This window comes from Papilio polytes, unplaced genomic scaffold, assembly GCF_000836215.1.
Source record: "Papilio polytes unplaced genomic scaffold, Ppol_1.0 DF820622.1, whole genome shotgun sequence".
Lineage (NCBI taxonomy): Eukaryota > Metazoa > Arthropoda > Insecta > Lepidoptera > Papilionidae > Papilio > Papilio polytes.
This window is the reverse complement of record NW_013528582.1, coordinates 355,900-364,034: the sequence shown is the minus strand read 5'-3', so window position 1 is coordinate 364,034 and position 8,135 is coordinate 355,900.

Here is an 8,135-nt window from a genome sequence, read left to right as displayed (position 1 = left end):
AAAAGGGTGGTAAAGAGAAAGGGACTTAAATTAGGCCTCCGGCACCACACTCATCAGACGAAACACGGAATTGCTTCCATTTCACGACTGTTTTCTGTGTGGTCGTGGTATTACACCGGGCGTGCCGGCCCATTCGTGATAAGATGTTAAAGCGGGCACTACCACTGTTATACTACACATTCCGTAATTGTCGTAAATTAAATAACATTTGTAATTATTTACCAATTACCACTACATAAATATTTTCTCTACTGTACTACGTAAATATTTACAGTTACCAAAGAGCTTATTATGAATATTAGTGAGAAGATATTCATAACCTCATCGTGATGTGTCCAGCGCCTACCGTAAGTACATCAACAAATCTCATATACATTTTGTCGATGTAACAAATACGTTTTCGCAACTGTTACAAATTCGTGATAGACCCTCTCGTCTACTTCGACAAATGTCATTAGTTTAATGTTAATGATTGACGGGTGTGAATGATAGCACAGACAGCTTCAATGTGTATTAACTAATGATTAAACAGACAAATTGTCATGACGCTACAGAATCGAGCTTCGATATTTTGTTATCGATGCGTTAATGCTAATGACATTGATTAAGTAATTGAAGAATACACGCTTGGAACTTATAACCTGTTTCCCAAATTTAACCATTCGTTAGTGTTTTTTTGTTCAACAACTTCATGTCTACATAAACTATTCAGTTTTAATCCGTTGAAAGTTAGGTCAACCTAACATCATTTTCTCTAGGTAATGAATGAAAATGTAAATTTTAGAAACCTAGCATAAATAAGCTGAGATTATGTATTTCAATGTATGGTTATGATTTAAAGCCTCGATAATCATACTTAATAAGGAGAAAAGGGGTTTTCTTTGCATATATATAGCTTTTTCAAATATCAATCTATACTATTATGATAAAGCGTAAACACACACTTCTTTGTTGCCTAAGATGTTAGCAATTACAGCATATTTTTGAATAATTATTTTTTTAATAAAAAGCCCTACACTTGCGTCACGCTTTAGACTATATATTTTAACGCCATTAAACTTAGGGGTAAATATTTTGGATAAAAACCCTAATGTGGGAAAGAGACCATAAGTTGCTGCCAACATCAAGGAAGCCAGATTGTCATCATGTTCAATTTGACAAATGTAAACAATAATATAAAATTTTCATAATTACATGCGGATAAAGTCGCACGGGAACAGCTAGTTTCAATATAAATCAAGAAGACTTTATTTAACAGCTAATTGCAATTCTGCGTCCTAACTTTTATTAATTAATCGCGAGAGCTTTATCTTCGTAGCTTGTTAGCTGAAGTTATTCGCGGAGTGTAAGAAACTTAGCAAGTTGCTCGAGTCAATAATGTACGCATAATGTACGGAGAAACTAAGTTATCTTGTTTTACATGTTTAATACTTTAACTTGAGTATGAATGTTTTATGAAACACGTGTAAGTTGTTTGGAGGTCGGAATATTTGAGAAAAAACAGATAAACTTAATTTAACATATATTTACGATATCGACAGAATGTATTGGTTATATAAAAATAATTTGGTTAACTACAATCTATGGGAAGGCAGCGAAAATAATTTTTTAAAACAGCTACAAAGCGCGTAGCACTTCGTAGCATATTAAATAGAAATTTATTTTAAACGCTACGAGAACAAATAGCTATCTTACTAAAATAATAATAAATGGGAAAGTTTAGATGGATGGATGTTTGTTAGTTTGTAGCCTAAATGACTGAACGGATCTGGATGAAATTTGGCATAAATGTAGAGGATAGTCTGGAAAAACAAATAGGCTACTTTCTTTTGTTTTCATTAATACCACGCGGACGGAGTCGCGGGCGGAAGCTAGTATACAATAAATAATACTAATCAAACTTAAAGTAAGACTGACTTTATCTAATTTTACCAAACTTAATGTTAAGTAAAATTGTGAAACTCGTTATACCACAATTCATCCAAAGCACAGCTTGTAAAAGTTCCGTATGTGAACTATAAAGTTAACCAATATTTTAACTTACGAGACACGTTTGTAACAATAAAGCACTTAGTTTATATAAGGTTATGAACCATAAAAGGCTTGCGTAAACTATCTTCAAAGTTATTAACTTTAAATTGCAATAAAGCCGAGTGCGCCATACTTTTATGACGGAATTAGGAGACAGTATGGAGCGTAAGAATTTCATCTTTACTGCTTGTGTTATTCGCTTTCAAGTAAATAAGAATGTTCATATAACGTTTTGAATAAAGAAGTCCTCTAAGCGTTTCTAAATGTATCAAGATGAGATAATTATTTCTTTGACAGTATATATAGATATCTAATGATGTAAGGTAAAGTTTTTGGTCCAAAAATGTTCAGAAATGGCTCTGACTTCTACCAAATTTATATTTGCTTTCATATTTTAGATTACTTTACTTAATGAGTACTTAGAGTTTTTGTAATAATTATAAAAAAAAACAATACACAAACCAAAACCTATCTACGCAAACCTTTAAAGTTTTTTCTAGGTTTTTTAACTGTTTAAAAATAATTATCAAGGCGATTTATTTTAAAAATTAAACCTCTTAATTAAGCGCACTTTAAATAAATCATGTGAGGTCTTAAGTTATTAGTCAAGCGAACACTACATGCGAATTAAACACGCGATTAAATTAAGTTACATTAAGGTGACTAAGTAACAAATTGCGTGAATTGTTTGCTTAAGAAAATGTCACGCTATTTCCGCTATGCTACTTTATCCTACTGTGCAAAGATTTTAATTTCAAGTTAACTTAAAGAAGAACTCAGATTTCTTGTTATTTTTTTTAATTCCACGAAGTCTAAGTCGAAAAAATCTCTAAAATTATATTAAGATACAGTTTAGTTTTATTATAAGAGTTTACTATAACATTCGTGTACGTGTCATGTTAATAATATTAAGATTAAGCTAATGTAGAGAAATAAACATTTATAATTAAAACATTTGCACTTAGTGCGATAAAAACAATAAGCGTAGCACTAGAGCTTACAACGGCAACAATGGAACGTATATTGTCGGGCGAAATAAGGCTCTACGTATACAGAACACGTCGCTACGAACTTCACAATTTTCAAGTAAGTTTTCTCGCATAGAAGTTCTTGGCCCGTTTTCAAAATTTTACGAAAAATGAAATAATGTTTTAAGTAACAGTTTTGTTTCTCTAACTTAGCTTCTTTATTGCAATAGGAGATAAAAATATAAGCTATTTGTCAACTTAAGTTTTGTTTATCAAATTACAATTAGTACAACTCCTGTTAAAAATAACCAACGCTATTCAGAGCAAAATAAAGGCCTTGCTATAGAAAACTCGGTTTGTATTTCGAATACCTGTTTACTTTTAAGCTAAATGTATATCTAAGTTAGTTAAGCTTTAAAGCTCTGTTTCCATACTTCAACCGTTTTATACTGTGCTATGCAGTCGCCTCGGGTTTTTCACCAATTTTGGTTATTGTAACATTATGGGCAAGCTTTCAAAAAGTGATCTCCCTCTGTTCTTTTCATATGTCCCCAGAGTGAGGCAGAGGGCGTCCACAGTACGCCGCCAGCTCGCTCTGTCCTTGGCTCTGCGTTTGGTCTCGGACCATGACAGCTCGATTGCCAAACGAAATGTGATGTTGGCTAATATAAAAAGCAGTGTGATAATATATCTTTCATCTATTTCACTTTCTAATAATTACTTTATTTTCACTCAAACGTATAAAGTTACAATTTCTAGGCAAAATTACAATACAACACTACTTCAGTAACTAAGTAGTTAAACTCTGTTAAGTATAACTGCGAAAGTCCACGTCGTATATTTCCCTCTCTTTCCTTCTCATTGACAAAATAGAGACAACATATATGATACAAGTGTGAGCAGTCGAATAGTAAATGTATTCAAACAATGCGACGATAGCATTTTTAAATGAAAACTCACCATTGTTTCAGCTAGACACAAAGATTTAATAACGTATAGACGAGACATAGTGAACTAAATATTTTAACTAATACTATAAACGGTACTATATCGCTTGTGCTTCTATTGACGTGTTATAAAATAATTAATAAAATTATTATAAGCTTTTTCTGTTAATTAATGTTATAAAATATAACCATTTATGTATCGTACACATAAGCCATAGGAATATTAAAAGCCGGCGCTAGTGATGATTATGTGAAAAATGTTTCAAGTAAAGTAATGCTTGTCTCCTCTATACATTTTAATCTCTTTATCTAACATTTCGCCGTAACCAAACTACCTTACTAAAGTGTTGCAGTGTTATCTGTAATGACTTCCATTTAACTGTAACTCGTTTCTTTACTCTTCTATTAACTTGCAATTTGAATTTTTGACTTTATAAATTTAAACATAACATAACTATACATAGTAGAGATTTAAATATATGTCGCAGGAAGCTATAAATTGACTGTTGCTTTATGTGTAACAAACGTTATTGTCTTACGTTTTAATATTGTTTAAGATAATATTATTGATTTAATTCCTTTTTCTCGAAAGTAGAAACTCGATGTCACTTGTATTTAGTTCTTTTTAAAATTACAAGTACGTCAACTTTCATTCGACCAATGAGAGCAGAGCAAGCGCCTCGAGTGGCCTTTATTAGCTCATATGACATATATATAAAATAAATAGTAACGGGTATGATAAGAAAGGAAATCTGTTGATACATCAACCCGTTACATATCTTATTGCTTGCACAACTCGTTATTCGTTCCCCATATTAATCTATCTATCGTCATCTCGGGCGACCTATCGGCCGGCCCAGATACTCACTTCGGGTCGCTGCGCCAACGCAGTAAGTAAATATCGTCATCTAACTCCTTCTTAATCATGTCACTTTTCACGTAATCCATCTCTTTCTAGAACCATCTCTACTGTGTACGGTACGGTACGGTGTACTTCCACATTCGTCCTTAATCAGACATATAAAAATTTACTATTCCTAGATACAAAAGGCTAGGTACAGAATTCCAAATATTTCCACAATGATTTACTTAGGAGTAGCAATAGGTTTTTTGTTTTATTATTTAGTCACAAAGGTTTTTAATATAATTCAAAATAATTAATCTTTATTAGAATTAAAATTATTTAATTATTGTACTTAGTACCAAGTTTATACAAAATCGAAATAATACCGTTTGCCAGTTCGGTTATTACAATATTAACGTCAATATGAAACTCACTTCTATTTTGTTTTCGTGGAAGCACTAGCAGCGAAATTAAATTAACTGAAACATAGTTTAAACTCTATTCGGAAAACTCTCCAAGCAAATTCATCGGTAAAAATCGTTTATTACAACAGTATCATAAATTATTTAGTTGCTTTTAGTCAACAAATTCATATTTTACAAGGAAAATGTATGTTTTTGTGAAATATAATATATATTTTGTTACTATTTATCTTCTTTTTTAATGTATTCCTTTTTGCAAAATGACACAAAGTAAAAAATTCAAAGCATAATATATCGTACAATCCGATTAGCATAAGCTCGTTTGTACTTTTGGTGCGAAATAAATCCCGCAGGCGCTAAAGCAAAAAATACTGTTTGGTCTTTAATGTTTTCTCATACACTGCGTTTTATATTTAAAGGGTAAAAATGTTTGAACCAATAAAAAAGTGGGAAATGCTAATTGTTAAACTTGTAAGAACAAATCTGCAAAACTTTATCGCATGAAATTCGGTTGGAATACGTAATTAAAATAATATTGTAAAAATGTTGATAAAGATAAAACTATTAAAGGAAGAACGCAGGGAAATTTACATTCATTATTAATTTATCACGATGTTAATCTTTTGATTTACAAAACACTGCAACCTGTTGGCGGCAACCCTCCTGAATAATTTAGACGCTGAGTTAATTGAATTTTAAAATTGATAACACGATTGCGGGAAAGTATTACACTTGTATAGTCTAATTCAATTTAAATTACATATATTTTGAGATATGACTAGCTGATAATGTTCTTTAACACTAAAACTTTCCTACGTAGACATTTTTTTTTATCATATAAGGTGGCAATCGAGCAAGCGGCCACCTGTATCCGAAATGAAAGCGACCGCTGCCCATAGACATCCGCAATTGCAGATGTGCTGCCTACCCTTAATTGACGGAGGAGGAGACGCGCATAAAGAGGATATTTCCCATTCCTATGCGTCTCCTCCACCCTCAGATTCACTTTTCCTTCCCATCCATTCCTCTCAAGAAAAGGGTGGAAAGGGAAAGGGACTAAAATAAGGCATAGTAAAGTTTCAGTGTTCATGATTTACTAACTCTGCTTACCCTCATGATTATAAAATTTGTTTTTTATTTGTCATCTAATATTATAAGAAAACTTTGTTTGTTTGATTGTAATGAAATAACTCAAAAATTACTGGGCCGATTTAAAAAAAAATTACTATTAAAAAGTTACGCTGTCATTGAGTAACATAGGCTATGTTTTATATTATTTTTTAATTTCAAGCGGACGGAGTCGCGGGCGAAAGCTAGTTTTCAATAAATTTGATTCTACGCCTTATGATAACAATTTTTTTTTATAATATGTAATGATTATTGCATACTTTCATTTTTTATAAAATTCAATAAAGAAGTTTACAGAAATTTGTCACAGCGATATGTATATTATAGTCAAACATGTGAACACTTAGGCAACCAAAAGACGATCTACTGATCTTAAGTAATCTCTAGTAAGTTTAGTTAATAAAGTAATGTTTCTTCATGAATTATGTACTAAAGAAAATTCGCTCAGAAATGAGTAAAGTTAATTATGTTTAATTTATTCGAGTCGAGATTTACTGGTCGTTAGTTCATTGTAAATTCAAATGTTAGCCAGTTTATTCGTTTAAGGGCTTAAACAAAGTCAAGAATGCTGTTAAACTATTTAAAGTGTAAATATTTAAAGCTACATTCAAAGCTTAAGGGGCGAATTAATTCGCGAAGAGGGGCGTGTAATGCGTTGCTCTCAGCTATCAGTGTGTTATTTCAAATTGGCTGTGTTTTGTTTCGGTATGAAATTATTTTTAACAAAACTACACGCCATTGAACTTAGATACCATATCGAAGTAGTTTCTAGTTACGTATTCAATCTTACTAATATTATTCGAAAATTTAGACGAATGGATGTATGGATGGATGAATGTTTATAAGACTATGTAGCCTAAACCGCTAAAGGGATCTCGATGAAATTTGGCAGGAATGCAGATGATAGTCTGGAAGAACATATAGGCTACTTTTTTGTTTTTTTTTTAATTCTTTAGGTCTTTAATCTTTCTAATATCATAAATGCGAAAGTTTAGATGAATGAATGAATGGATAGATGGATGGATGTTTGTTAGAGTTTGTAGCCTCAACTGATGAATGGCATAGACGTAGAGGATAGTCTGGAAGAACACAGGTTACCTTTGTTTTTGGTTATTCCACGCGAACGGAGTCACAGGCGAAAGCTAGTTGTAATATTAGTTGAAGATATACTTCTTGCTTAAAGTGTGACATTGTAAGATTAAACAATTTCGATACTAGTAGATGTTCAGAAAATTGTCATAAAGCAGAGCTTTTTTTAAAGAGGGAGACAGTGAAAACCCACAGTTATATAAACCACTTAAAGTTTCTCATCTTTTTAGCACATTGAATATGTGAATTTGCCGTCTGCATCTAATGGCTTAAATTTCTAACTTGGAATGAGAATTTTAACATAAATCTCATACGACATTTGGGGAAAATTAAGTGAGAATGGCTTTATAGTTTCTATTGTACTTCAACTCTGGTATTGTCTGTGAAAATTGACAATTACTGTAAACCATTGTACAACATTGCGTCAAGCAGTCTCAGAACGATGGGTTAGTTAAAAAGTCAAGTAACAATTAACTAAAGATATTGAATATTCATTTGTCTAGTACCTAATATTTAAAAATTAGCTTTCACCCGCGACTCCGTCCCTGCGGAATTAAAAAAAAACAAGTCAGTAACCTACATATGTGTTCTTCCACACTATCATCTACATACATATCATCATCACCAGCTCACTATACGTCCCCACCGAGGGGCTCGGAGCCTATCCTAAAGTTAGGGTGACTAGGCCATAGTCAACCACGCTGGC